The sequence below is a fragment of the Sceloporus occidentalis genome, unplaced genomic scaffold, assembly GCF_023333645.1.
Source record: "Sceloporus occidentalis isolate IW3139 unplaced genomic scaffold, rSceOcc1.0.p SCAF_4, whole genome shotgun sequence".
Lineage (NCBI taxonomy): Eukaryota > Metazoa > Chordata > Lepidosauria > Squamata > Phrynosomatidae > Sceloporus > Sceloporus occidentalis.
This window is the reverse complement of record NW_028316984.1, coordinates 24,993,975-25,008,866: the sequence shown is the minus strand read 5'-3', so window position 1 is coordinate 25,008,866 and position 14,892 is coordinate 24,993,975. Positions and strand designations below refer to the sequence as shown.

Below are 14,892 nucleotides of genomic sequence, written 5' to 3'. Positions count from 1 at the left end.
TAAATAATGATGTAAGCCCAACATCATTATTTAAATTCCTACCTTTGGTGGGAGGCTAAACAATTGTAGTTTTCAAAGAGACATCTGCTCAGTCTCCTCACTCCAAGGTTCCCTACACGCATACAGTTCTCACAACACCTTCAACAATGTAGGGGCTACTACAACATAATTTCCTCCTGAGCCTCTGGCACCATTTACCCCACACTTTCTTCTCTGGCAGTATTGCTCCTGCTCCCAAGACAGATCAGACTGGCAGTGGAAATAACTGCAGTCTGGCTTTCTCTGAACAGATCAGGCCTGAACTCTTACTGGAAGCCAAGATGACCAAATGAGAGTGTCTTACTTCAGACACGTCATGAAAAGGAATGACTCATTAGAAACGTCAATAAGGTTAGGGAAAGCGGAGGAAAAGAGAAGAAGACTACCACACTAGATGGATTGACTCAATCAAGGAAGCCACAACCCTGAGCCTGTAGGACCTGAGCAGAGCAGTTGAAGACTGGGGGTATTGGAGATGGTTCACTCATGGAGTTGTCATGACTCAGTCAAAGTCAGCTTGAGGGCAGTTGACAACAACAGTGTGACTAAGGAATTTGGTTATATAGAAAGTGCCACAGTGCAGCAGCTTCAACACCACTGTAGTTCATGTGAGCAAGATCTTTAATGTAGCACATTTTGCCCCAAGTATGTTTGTCATTACAGCTACAGTATATCACATTCTCCACAAGTAGTTAATGTCATACATTTTGTACCTGTTGAGAAAATGTAATGGATTTCACAGACACAGTCATGGCATTTGCAGTTTCACTGTAAATTACTGTCCACTGAGTTGTACGGTTTGTACAGTTGTTTGTTTGGGTACAATAGTGATAGAGAACCAATTCTGGACAGAGGGCCCCATTCCTTTCCAGGGATCATCAGTGGAGATGGCTGTACTGCATGCCAGAGGCAATAAGGCCCTTTCCCTAAGCCACACATACACATGCATGCATTCATGCACATTCACACATTTTGCATGTGCTCACACACAGAGAGAGACTACAGTTAGGCTTTTTCCACACTGAAAATGTATTACAGTACAAACTATGCTTCATATCATCCACAAGGAAATAAATAAGTGAGCAAACAGAGTGAGTCCAGCCCACTGGAATCAATACTAATTTCCCCTATTCTGGGAAATAAGGCCATTGGGATATTTTGGGTGGCCAGGCCTCCATATTCTCTCCCCCACTGCTACAAGCCTGTAGTCAAAGCCAACAAGTGGTCAAATCCAACATGAAACCCATCCTCCAAATGAGAGGAAAGCAACCTGAACAAGTTCAAGTGAATGAAGTGTTCCTATCCCTCATAACCCTGAAATTTCTGACTTAGCCAGTAAAGACCACAGGGGTACAAAACTCTATGGACAAGATGGGCAAAGCATCTTATTCATTCTCCCATGCATCCAGAGTGCTGGTGCCGAGAAGGCTCCCAAACATTAGCCATATATCTGTGTCTTCAAATGGATTTAGAGATAACTTCTGGACATCCTTTCTGTCTAGCACATTTGAGAATAAGTTCCAGTGAAACAAACAGAGTGTATTCTCAAATAAATACATTGAGGAATTAGAGCTGCTGTACAGTACAAAAGTAAGGACAAAGCACGCTACAAAAGCCACAAGTGCAACAATCTAGTGCTTCAAAGGCCAGAATTGTTGCTCATAATATGTTAGCTTTCCAATTACACTGTTATGCAAGGTTGTCTATGATGGTGAGATGCCCAAAAGAGTTTATCTACCTATTCAGCCATGAAGCGAACTGAGTGATTTTGTGCCAATTGCTTTTCTCTTTTTGCTTAAACTAATCCCACAGAATCATTGTGCATGTGGGCAAAATGACAGGCCCCTGATCTTGGATGAAATAGCAAGACAGGAATGCATACATGTCTATATACCACATTTAAGAAAGGACTTAATTCTTTGCTTAGCTTTCAAACAAGTGGACGGGAAAAGAAAAATGTCCAAGAAAGTTCAATAAAGTTCCCTCACATATGTTTGTGTTTGTATGTTGTTTTGTTTTTTGCATGTTTGAAGGTAATTTCATTAAAAGGAATAGATGCATAGTCTTTCAAAAAACATGCACAATACTTTCGAACCAATCCCTTAGAGATTTAGTACCGGTAATTAGGCAAGTCATGCTCTCTCAGCCTCAGAAGGAGGCAAAGACAAGCTCCCTTTGAACAAATCTTTCCAAGAAAACCCTGTAACAGCCTTAGGGTCATCATAAATTGGAAACAATTTGAAGGCACACAACAGCGGCAACAGCAACAACAATAACAACAAACATGCATAGGATGATACTTCTTGTTGCCTAACCTCTGGATTCAGAGAGCATCACCAGTTGGACCCACGAATTTTATTTTATTAATAAACATATTTATATTGTCATGGTTTTATTATGTTATTTTTAGTCAATATTTGTGACTTTATGGATGTTATAAAGAATCACAACATCCAATATAGTTGATTATAATCTGTTATGTGATGGTCCTGCTTTTCAAATACAGTACCTGTCCCTTTAAACTCTACAGCTCCCTTGGCTGAGATAGCTGGTATCCATATGGCCCACCCAAACTGCATCACATCAGAAGTATTTAGTCTATTAGGGCTCTCCAGAGCCATCTCCTTTTTAATTAACACCTTTCTAGCCTGTCTCCTAGAAGCAAAAGGTGAGAAGAGCATCTTCCTGGCTACATGCTGGTCTCTGGATTGGGTCTACCTGGGAGGCCTGTCTTCCTGGCCAACTACCATAAAAAGAAATAATGTGCCCTATGCTCCTTTTCCAGCCACCATACTTCTTTCCATCCAGTAATGCTTTGCATCAATTTTATCTAGACAATTATAGTGTAATAGCATTCTCACATCCCAAGAACTAAGCATAATATTTGTTTTAATTCTTTTTTCAAAATATCTGTCTGTTTCTCCTCGTCCCCTTATTTCTTTCTTGAAATAAAACTCTTTTCCCATGAAGTTCGGGCCTGAGCTTGGAGGAGTCTCTGACAAAAATCAAAGGAGAACAACACTTCTCATCACCCCAATCTGCTTGCAGTTACTTTACCTATATTTGTCAGAAGGGGGAGGTGAGGGTAAGACCAAGACAAAATTTTCTTGATTCTAGGGCAAAAGACAAGACGGTACCCTCTATTCCATATACAGAGGCACCTGAACAACCAACTGAATCCTACATGAGCACTTACTTCTAAAGATCTTTCACCATGTTTGAGGCTAGCTTAAGAAGGGCCAGCACTTCTGTCCTCCAAGGAAAAGGAATAGCTAGGAAACTCAGGAAGAAGAGTGGGCAAAAGGAATTGCTGTTTCCCAACTTCGACCACCTGAGAGCTACCTCACTTTGCCAAATGGAACGTCTGGCCCTGGAGCCCTTACTCTTGGTTCTAGCTGATCCCAACGTGTATACTGCCTTTCCTCCCTAGCCACACCTAGAGCAAAAAGAGAGGTGATAACATAAACCTCCTTAATGACACATAAGTGTGCTCAGCTGGCCTACCTCACAAAGCGGTTATGCCATGGTTTTGCCACAAAAGAACATTGGTTTACTGTCTTTGTTTTAATCACTATCAACATTTAAATCTCACTAAACAAGTACCATGTACTTCAGAATGTCTGGCAAGGGATCTTACTGCCTGGCAGGCAGCCATTGTCAGTAGTCAATAGGTTCCTTAAAAGGCATCATGGGCATGGCTGGTTTTCCTTTGGCTGATGTGTGCGTGTGTCAGGAGGAGTTCTTTAGTTCAGATCCTTTATCAAGACAAAACTAGCAGAAGATGGATAACATCTTGGGCTGCATCCACACTGCAGAAATAATCCAGTTTGACACCACTTTAACTGCCATGGCTCAATGCTATGGAATTCTGGGAATTGTAGTTTATTGTGGCACCAAAGCTGTCTGACAGAGAAGGCTAAACATTGCACAAAACTACAACTCCCAGAATCCCATAGCATTGAGACATAGCAATTAAAGTGGTGTCAAACTGGATTATTTCTACACTGTGGACAGCCCCTGACACATAGAAGAGCAAATGTATTTGTCATAGCCAAGTCCATTCAAAGGGCAGGATTGTTCATACTTAAATTCAGCTTAGAGAAATTATCAGTTCAGTTAGACAGCCATGTTAAACCGAGATAAACATTATTTTTAGACAATATTTGTGACTTTTTGCCTAGGCTGGTCAAGGTTAGAGGGGCCTTACCGGATTACATGTCCACATACAATATCTCTGTTTGTGTCTCTGTCTGTCAGAGGGGGGAAGCGCCACCTCAGAGTTTTCCAGCTGCACTTATCAATAATTTCACCACACATTAACTGCTTCTAATCCTTTGTTGATCAAGTTCTTGGAACACTCAAGATAGCTTGAAGTAATGGTCACTGAGAAAACCCTTAAACCCTGGAAAAGCCCTTTTTCCAGGGACACCTTCTGAATTCCATATGACTGCTAACATTATGCAGCTAATTCCATCTAAATGTTAATTCTGATTCATTCGTTAACCTTAGTTTAAAAATGTATCATTGCTATGGACCTCAAAGACAGGAACAGTTAACTAGAATGACTTAATTTAATACATGATAAACACACTGTATCCACATACTGACTTGGCCTACTAGCAAGACTTCATTCATGCTGACTGATAACCCTTTCCCATTCCTGCATATTCCTAAGTCCTCTAGCCCATGTCTTGGGAAAGAGGCAAGGATTTATTTCACATGCTGGGGATGGAAGAAGAGAGAAAGACTGCTGCTGTTTCCCACCTTCAACAAATTGTAATGAAAGTGAGGTGAACAAAGATGAATGAACAAATGAAGCTGTGCTGCATCAGACCAAAGCACTGGGCCACTTATTCATGCACTGTCTACCCAGCCAGGCAGTTCGGCTGTTAACTGGAGCAGGATCCAGGGGTTAAATCTTCTAACTGCAGAGCATGTGCTCTGTCTGCATTATGGCTTCTCCTCACTCCATTTTCAGCAGCATTTTTGTTCTGGGAAAGCTAATGATACTCACCCTCTGTTCTGCTATCATGTGGATTAGTGTATGCCTCTTTAAACACAGGATCTGAGGTTTTGTTAGAGCCAGCAGTGGACCTCTGGTCCTGCAAATGTTGCTGAGTTAATCATCGCTAATTCAGGCTGATGCTGACAGTAACTGGAATCCCACGATATCTGGAGGGCCACAGATTCGTCATTTTGGCCTTAGACCTAGAGGAATCATGTGGCAATCTACATAGCATTTTATCTTAACTGTTGACAGCAGGGCTTTTTACAATAGCAAAACAAGATTCTATCTAGGATGAACTTTGAGCAATTTTATCAAGGATTATTTTTCTCTAAAATGGATGTTTTAAGGAGGATTGTTTATTTAAGGTATGATAGCCAACGTGGAATCACGGTTGAGTGCTGGACTAGGACTCTGGAAAGTTAGGAATCAAATCCCCATTCAACCATGGGAACCCACTGAGTGACCTTGGCCCAGTCACATTCTCTCAGCCTCAAAGGAAGGCAATGGCAAGTTTTCTTGACTAAATCTTGCTTATAAAAAACAACGCTATGATCACGTCACCATAAGTCAGAGTCTACAACAACAACAACAATAAAAGATTTAAATTAAGATACCTGCTTAACTCAGAGTTAGGTTGATTCAATTCAGCAGGACTTACATCCATACAGGCACAGGATAGTACCCAAAGGCTTTGAAATGACTTACAAATAAACATAATGGCAATTAGATGTAGCATGTTGTCAACACTGCACATTGAGAGCATAACATTGGAAGGGCATTTCCCACCTAGCTCTGACAATCCCAAATGGAGATATTTCATGGACAAGACTCAGGGAATTGAAGTCAATGCAAAGTCAAGGTCCAGCTGAATGTCATGCTGGGGAAGGAGCTTAAGTCTATGCTAGCCAGCTATGCCTCTGTCTCTGCCTCTTTCATTGGCACCCCTCCCTCCCTCAGTTCAATGCAGGACTATCTGGTTGTTCACTTGGGATGCAAGCAAGTCTTGAAAAAAAACCTGACATACAAATTGGCTGACTCAACATTTTGTGTGCTATTTCACAAAAGCATCAAGCAAGAACATCAATTTAAATAGGAATAGGAGTTAATTATTTCTGACAGGCATATCTATGGGTCCTGGAAATGTATTGAACTAGGTGTTGATTCAGAAAAGTATGGTCTAAGTAATGTGATTGGAACAAATTTCCACCACTCGATATCTGAGCAGGGGTAACACAGCAGTGATGAAAGCAACTAGGAACTGACAGGTGTAACACAAAAACTCAGGTCCTTTCACACTACACAACTGTAGTGCAATGATTCCACTTTAGCTGCCATGGCAACATCCTGAAGAATCTTGGGTTTTGTAGTTCAGGGAGAGGCATTTAGGATTCTCATGCAGAGTTCCTCATGTGCCTCTAACCAAACTACTGACTCCACAGGATGCTTCAATGGCAGATAAAGTGGATTCAAAGTGTTATAACTGTGCTGTGTGAATAGGTGTGATGGTTGTGTGTAAAGGACCCTGGAGTTCCATATCAATATATTCCATCCACATTTATCACCATATAGGACACAGATAGGAAACAGATGACTCTCCAAATGTCATTGCATTACAGTTCCAACGTTCCTCACCACTGGCTGTCCTAACTAAGGACAGAATCCTGGGCACAATGTATCTGTTGTGCCACCATATATCCTTTTCCAGCCATTTCAGGAGGAGATATCTAGTACCTCCTCCTTACACATTGACTATCCAACACAATGCCAGCCTGAAGGCATAGAGCTCACCTTCTTCCCAAAAGCCAGTCTGTGTCTGGGGTACAGGGAGCTCACAGGCACTTTCTGGCTGCAGTCAACCAGCCTGAAAAGGGGGAATAAGCATCACACTCTTTGGCCTCTCTTGGTACCTTTGCATGCCCTGGGACTTTCTTAGAGGGATTGGGCAGCCAGTGTCAGTGGACACCCAACTAAGGCACTTGGGTGTAGAATTCCATCCCATCAACACTTTAAAAGGCCTAGGTCTGATGGGAGTTGTCCAACAATATCCAAGAGGGCACATAATTCCTACCCCTGATACAGTAGCATCAGTTGATCTAAGAGGGGAGGGGGAATGATTAAAATCCATATAATCCACTTTGATGAGAGTCAATGTGATGTACTGTAATGCTTTGAGTACTGGTCTATGTCTTTTGAAATCAGGGCTCGAATCCCTGCTCAGCCATGGACCATGGACAAGTCACACTTTCTCAGCCTCAAAGGAAGTCAAAGGTGAGCCTCTTCTGAACAAATCTTGCCAAGAAAACCCCATGGTTGGTTCATCTTAGGGTCAACATAAACAACTTGAAAATACACAACAACAACATCTCCTTTGGTACCTCCTTTAATATATACATCACATTACAGTGATACCAAGGTAGGAACAGTGATGGCTGTTGATCCCGTGTCATTGGAGCAGTGACTCTATTCCAGGTTTTAGTTAGCTTCAAGGGACTTGTCCAAGGTTCTGGATCTATTTAAGAATAGGTTTTAGTACCATGGACAGCTCTTTTTAAGCCTGGATTAAAACATAGCATGGATTTATCACCACATTGACAGGGCATTAGGCATTAGGTGCTACTGAGCAAAACAAAACAAATAGCTTCATTTATATACCGCTTCATACTGAACTAACAGTGTAAGTGGTTTACAACTGTATGCAAATTTTCCCCAACAAGCTGGGTACTCATTTTAGTGCGCTCGGAAGGATGCAAGCCTGAGTCAAGCCAGAACCCTTTCGCAGATATTGAACTCGCAATCTTATGGTTTTGAGCAAGAGAAGCTTTTCCAATGAATAATGCAAACAGGGCAACTCTAAGGGTCCCTGTACACTGTAGAAATGGTGCAGTTTGACACCACTTTAAGTGCTGCATCCTATAGAATCCTGGGATTTGCAGTTTTGTAAGATCTTTAGCCTTCTCTGCCAAAGGGTGCTGGCGCCTCACAAAACTACAGATCTCAGGATTCAGTAGGATGAAGCCAAGGCAGTTAAAGTGTTGTCAAACTGCATTATTTCTACAGTGCACATGTACTGTAAGGGACAAAATAATATGGATGGGAGGGAAAGTGCATCTGAATTAATCCAAAAAGAAGCAGTTAGGCTGCAAGTTAATTACAAAAAAATAAGAGTGAAAATGATGAACAGATATTTTCCCAACTAGAGAAACTCCATCATAGGTTCCGCTTTACAGTTAGGTCAGTGGTTTCCTAAAATATGAAATAGGGGAATAATCTCTGATTTTGGCAGGTTGTTCTCTCTCTCTTTCTGCTGCTAAAGAAGTAATTTGCTAAATGGATGAATCAAGAGATCATCTTAGAGGTCAACAAGAAAACCCTTATCAATTTCTGTCACATTAACATTTTGCTTCTCAGATTTAAGGGAGTACCTCTTCACCCCTAAAAGCAATCAATGAATGCACTTGTTAAATGTTTGTGTAAGCATTTGGTGCCACTTGACATCAGGGAAATTTTGCCATCATTATTTTAGGATAGTTTTCCTTCTTCCTCTTCCTTTTCCTTTAAAAACACTTTTATAACATTTATTGAAATTAGTATAATGTTTGTTACTACCACTGGCAGGCTAACAATAAACGGGGGGGGGGGGGGGGAGATATCTCCAAACCAGTAACTTCATATATGGATTTAAGTAAAGCCAAGTTAATAGGGCCCATTCTTTTTATATTTTGTAGAGAAGAAAATTATGCATTGATAGTTTAATAGGAATGTTTGCTGGCACAAAAGTCTGGTTTCTTATAACTGTCTACAAGGGGGAAGAAATCTACTTTTCAATACAGAAACAAACCGTATACCTCTAAGTAGTCACACACAGTCTATTGATAGCACCCAGTTACATAACTACTACCATCCTATCCAAAATGAAGGGTTAGCAACACCATTCACCTTCCTGGGGAAAAATCCTTTCTTGATGTTGTTGCTGACGCTTCATGCTTTTCAGAACATTTTCCCCCCAGAAGAGGCCAAAGAAAATCAGTCCCACCAAGAGAACAACATCTTCAGGAAAAGTGAATTAAAATCAATCCACAAGACTCAAAATAACTAACTAAAAATGTTAGCACCCTGTTCGTATCATTCCACGGGCAGCTTGCATTAAGCTGTATAATACGTGGTCCGACCCAGACATCTAGCTGTTTGTATTCTAACGCCCAGCAATGCAACAAAGACCATTGATCTAAACAAAAAGGATAAGCTGCTGAAGGATTGCCTGCCACTGGTGTGTATGTGCAACAGAAGATGCCGAAGTACTATAAACAAAGCCATTGACATCATGCACCCTTGAACTGCCTCTCTTTTCCTGTAGATTTCTTCTGAATCTGACTGCCCACCACAGGAAGCCTGGAACGCCAAATGTTTCCATCGATTTGGTCAGAGATGATTTGAAGTGCCAGCCTGGAGAACAATTTTATTAGTCGGTTGCAGTGTCCACAGCATAATGACGGGTTCCAGGGAAGCTAACAAGACTTGTCTCCAAGGAGGAAACCTTTGTGCAACCAACCCCAGTGTGTGTGTATATATGTGTGCGTATGCGCATGGGTGCATGGGTGCACACACACGCACACACACACATACACACAATGAATCTTGTAAAGCCAGGGTGGGTTCTGACACCTCTGCCATTCCACCTCCCATAGGAAACACTGAAAGGCTGCAGTCTGCAGGGGGGTCTCCATGCCCCTGATAGGCAGTGCATCCCTGCCACAACATTTTTCCCACTCTTCCAAAGAAAGGATGCTGCTAAGACTTACGGAAATGACCTAAGAAGGCCACCCTAGATTTCCTCTCCCCCACATCAAATATATATATGTGTGACTCATTTCAGCCTTGGAGATAATGTGTGTTTTTCTTCGGCTGCTGTATGTAGGGAAGAAAGGAAAAGGGCGGCGGTGCTCCTCACAACCCCCATCTGCCAGCAGCCACCCAGCCACCCACACCACAAGCCAAGCAGCTGTTTCTTTACCTCCTTCTCTCCTTCCCTCCTTCCCTCCATCCCTTCCCTTGTTGTCAGGAGCAGAGAGGCCAGGCAAAATCCACAACCACCTCCACCACCTCCACCTGGGCATCCCCTGCCCAACTAAGACCCTTTTAACTTACCCCCAGAGGTGCCTTCTTGAAGAACCAGCCCTGTGTGGCAGGAAGGAGGGGGGCAAAGGGAAATGTCAGAGCAGCTGAGGCTGGCAGAGGGAGGGATTTTCCAGCTCCTGGTTGGAGAGGGGACTCCTGCCTGCCTTGCCCTCCTTCCTCCATGCACCAACAACAGATCTCTGGTCCAAGGATGCTGAGGAGGAGGAGGAGGAGGAGGAGGAGGAGGAGGAGGAGGAAGGAAGAGGGAGGGGACCTGAGAGGACCAGGGACCCTCCCTCCTCTTCCTCTTCTTGGACCTGAGAGGGAGGCTCCCCTCTTCTTCTTCTTCCTCTTCTTCTTGCTCTGAATCAGCCTCCCAGCAGCACCAGCCTCAGTTGTTCCCTCTCTGCCTCCTCCTTCTGCTCCTGCTTCTCCTCCTCCTTTTCTGGCTGCTGCTGGGAGCTGGCATCTTTCTCTTTACACAAGCCAAGCCCTTCCAGAGGAAAGAGAGAGAGAGCAGGGATGCAGGAAGAGAGGGAGGGTGCCTTGTGTGTGGGGTGTGTGGGTGTCCCTTCTTCAAAGGGTGACCCCCACAGAGGTCCTCCTTTCCCAGGGCCTGTCCAACAAAGAGGGGGGCAAGGGTGTCCTCTCCTTGCTAAGGGAGGACCAGGCACCACAAAATGGAGGGGACAAAAAGGGAGAGGACACGACCAAAGGAAAAGCTGAGAAAGACTCCCAGCAATATTGAGTCCAAGCTTCTCAGTCAGGCTGGGGAAAATGGAGGACACGACCAAAGCAAAAGCTTAGGAACACTGCTGTAAATGTAAATCCATGCTTTTCAGTCAGGCTCCAAAGGGAGGATATGCAAGGAAAATGGAGGACCACGACCAAAATGTAAAGCTTATTTAGAAACACTGCCAAAAATGTAAATGCATGCTTCTTAGTCAGGCTCAAAAGAGAGGATATTCAGGAAAAATGGAGGACACATTCAAATAAAAGCTTTAAAACATGCATATAAATATAAACCCCTGCTTCTGAGTCCTGCTCCAAATAGAGGACGTTTTGGAAATTCCTCCTGGAAGGAAGGAGGCTGGAATGGAGGAAAGGTCCTGGAAAAGGTACTGGAGCAGGTGCATGGTTCCCTCTGTGTCCTCCATTTCAGCCACCTGCTGTCCAGGAGGGTTGTCAAAACGTCCTCCATTTGGAGCAGGACAAAGAAAGATGGGGTTACAGGAGGGTTTTGAGCTTTTGTTTTGGAATGCCCTTCACTTTTTCTTGACTGTCCTCCATTTTACAGGTGCTTTGTCCTCCTTTGCAGTGAGGACATCTAGTCACCTCAGGCTGATTCCAGCTGAGCTTCTTCCCTGGGTTGGGGGTCCCTCTCACACACAGAGAGAGACTCTCACTGTCAAATCTCACAACAATTGAGCAGGAAGGACCTGCCTTCCCTGCTGCCACACAAACACACACATAATGCTGAAGCCCAGTTAGGAAACCCATTTGAACACCGCCTCTGCAGCATCTGGAGAATATTGCAGGAGAGAGCAAGGGTGCCAAATCTGCATGACAACCAGGAACACCACCCTCTTGGTGCCCCCAAAGCCCCTCCATAGGGCAGACCCCACATGTCATAGTGGAGCATCTCTCAGGAGTGACAACCTGGACAGAACATGACCCCTAGCACAAATTCTCTTTGCAAACCCCTCTGAGGAGGTTATTGCACAGGGGCAAACTGCAAAAATCCCATACAGAAACGGGATTTAAAAACCAGGGGAAAAACCCCACAAAAGTGAATAGTTTTTCACACACAACAGGGTTAAACCATTGGCTTCGTTCCCACTTACACTTAAATCAGTTTCTGATCCGAATCGATGAATCGATTCGAAATCGGATCATGGTTCCTACCACATTTGCTCTGATCGCATTTTCTGTCATGGAATCGAATCAAAATAACCCACTTATGGTTCACATTCAAAATGAATTGGTTCTATTTAAACTGGTTCCTGAGGCAGATAACCCATTTGCACTGGAATCAATTCATTTTAAACCAAATTGTGAAATCAAATTCAATTCGGTTCTGGTTCCCACTTGCGATAAATCAATTTTGTGAAAAGGAAGCGGGGAAAACCAGCGTCTTTTTGACGTGAGTTAAATGGGTCTAGAGCATGGCCCCCCCCTTTCGGAATTGCTTCAGCGATTCAAGGCACCACAAGATGTAGGAGACTCAAGAAAAAATGAAGGGCATTACCATAAAACACTCATGTAAATATACATTTATGCTTCTTAGTCATGCCGAAAATATAGGACCTTTTGGAATTCCTCTTAGAAAAGCAGGGCCTCTGGTCACCTTGCTCTCCAAGGGTATGACAACCTCAACAGAACATGATCCCAAGCACAAACTCTCTTTGCAACCCCCTCTGCAGGGTGTCTAGATGTCCTAACTGCAAAGGAGGCCAAGTCATCACAAAATGTAGGACATTCAAGAAAAATAGAGGGCATGACCAAATTAAAGCTAAGAAGACTCATATAAATGTAAAATCATTCCATGTGGTTTATCTAATATACAGTTGGCTCTCCATATTTGTGGCTTTGATTTTCGCAGATCTGATTATTTGCAGTTTTGATTAACATGTTGGTCCTCCAAGTAGGACCCATCTAGAACAGGTGTGGGCAAAGTGCAGCTCCCATGGCTGTTTTTGTGGCCCCCATAGAACAAAATATGCAATACACACACGTATACACATACATACACTCCTAAATGCCCCTCTGGGGATGTGGAGGCCATTTCCACCATATTTGGAGGCCTGAAATCGTCCAGGAAAACCAAACAAATTGTGAAAATGCTTCACAGAGGGTGTTTGGGGGCAATAAATATTTATTTATTTATTTATTTAGTGGGCAGTGCAGCCCTTCCATAGTTGTGAAGCAGTGTTTCATCCCAATCTGACCAATTTCAATTTCTGAAAGGGGAATTTGGGACACTTTAACAAATCAGCACCTTAAATAATGCCTTTAAAATTATTCTGCAATTGATTAACTGCTCTTCTGATATGGAAACCACAGGCCACTACTTTCCTCACTGTTGGTTGTGTTGGCTAAAGTTGATCGGAGTGTGGTTCAACAACATCTTTGGGTGCCTTTATGTCATTTCCAACTTATGGCAACCCTAGGGCAAACCTATAATGGGTTTTTCTTGGCAATATTTGTTCAGAGGAGGTTTGCCATTGCCTTCCTCCGAGGCTGAGAGAATGTGACTTGCCCAAGGTCACCCAGCGGGGTTTCATGGCCAAATGGGGGCTTGAACTTTAATCTCCAGAATCAAAGTCCAACTCAAATTGCCCACCTCTAGTTTAGGACATCAGATATTAACTCCACTCAAGCATCAATTAAGGCTGCAACATAGAACCAATTGGAAAAATATTTATTTCATTAATTAGTTCCTTTCCATTTTCCCACGTGTTCAATATGAATGCAAATATTTTTAATATTAAAGTTATGTATCAGACGGAAGTCAGTTCACTCCTGACCCTCTTCATGGGATTATTGTGTGATGCTGCTTATTGACATATATACATCTTTCAAAACAAACAAACAAGCTTCATTTATATACTGCTTCATACAGCCTAAGCGGTGTCTAAACAGTTTACAACTGTAAGCTAATTTGCCCCCATCAATCTGGGTACTCATTTTAGTGACCTCAGAAGGATGCAAGCCTGAGTCAAGTTTGAGCTCTTTTGCTGGTCTAGAACTCGCAACCTTGTGGTTTTGAGTGAGTGGCTGCAGTACAGGCATTTAACCACTGCGCCACCAGGGCTCCTTTCCCAAAGAACACAAGAAAAACACAAAGAGAAAGTATTAAATAACTATTCATTCTTACTCAAAGTCTTTATGTACCTGTTCAAAAGTCAGGGACTTCAAGGACTTGTGTCCAGGTAAAATGGACTGCAACCACCCCTCATGCAAGGAGATCAGATTAAGGAGGATAATCTCACAATAGCCCTATGAGTAGAGTCAGAAGAGACCTGACTTCAGTTGACATGGGGCCCTTCCACACTATACAGTTGCAATACTTTGATTCCACTTGAACTGCCATGACTACGTCCTCTTGAATCCTGGGGTTGGCAATTTGGTCAGAGGCACTAGAGGACCTCTCTGGCTGAGGATACTAAATGGCCCACCCTCGACTGCCAATCCCAGGATTCAGCCATGGCAATCAAAATGGAATCATACTGTTATACAGTAATTGTCTAGTGTGAAAGGACCCCAAGTCACTTTTTTAATCCCAACAATTCACTGATGTGTCTTGAAATGACAAGATTACAAACCTGTAGCACTTACCTGAAAACAAGCCACATTGACCAGAGGGTGCATCTACATTAGAAATATTGCAGTTAGACATCACTTTAACTTCCAAGGGCCCATCCTCCAGAATTCTGAGATTTATAGTTTTGTGAGGCACTCTTTGGCACAGAAGGCTAAAGACCTTGTAAAACTTCAAATCCCAGGATTCCACTGGACGGAGATACAGCACTTAAAGTGGTGTCTAATTGCATTATTTCCACAGTATTGAAGCACCCTTGGTGAGATTACTACTAAGTGGACATGTAAAAGATTGAACTGCAAAATAGATTCTGTGTTTCTTAATAGAAAGGTCATAACTGATCTACAGTATGTTAAGTGATCGTAACTAGGTACACTAATTTAAGGGTATTTGAAGTGCTTCACTATCA

The 14,892-nt window shown here is 42.9% G+C and overlaps 1 protein-coding gene across 3 annotated transcripts in view; it reads right to left on the bottom strand.

The window, feature by feature from the left end:
* Nucleotides 1-10,389, bottom strand: part of HECW2 (HECT, C2 and WW domain containing E3 ubiquitin protein ligase 2) — a 220,328-nt gene extending 209,939 nt beyond the window's left edge. Inside the window, exon 1 of one of the 3 annotated variants that reach the window (XM_089519540.1) lies at nucleotides 10,193-10,389. The gene's annotated coding sequence lies outside the window, so the exon portion shown is untranslated. The remainder of the gene's footprint in view (nucleotides 1-10,192) is intronic. The other 2 variants (XM_089519531.1, XM_089519538.1) reach the window with 2 other exon arrangements.
* Between the last annotated feature and the right edge of the window lie 4,503 nt (nucleotides 10,390-14,892).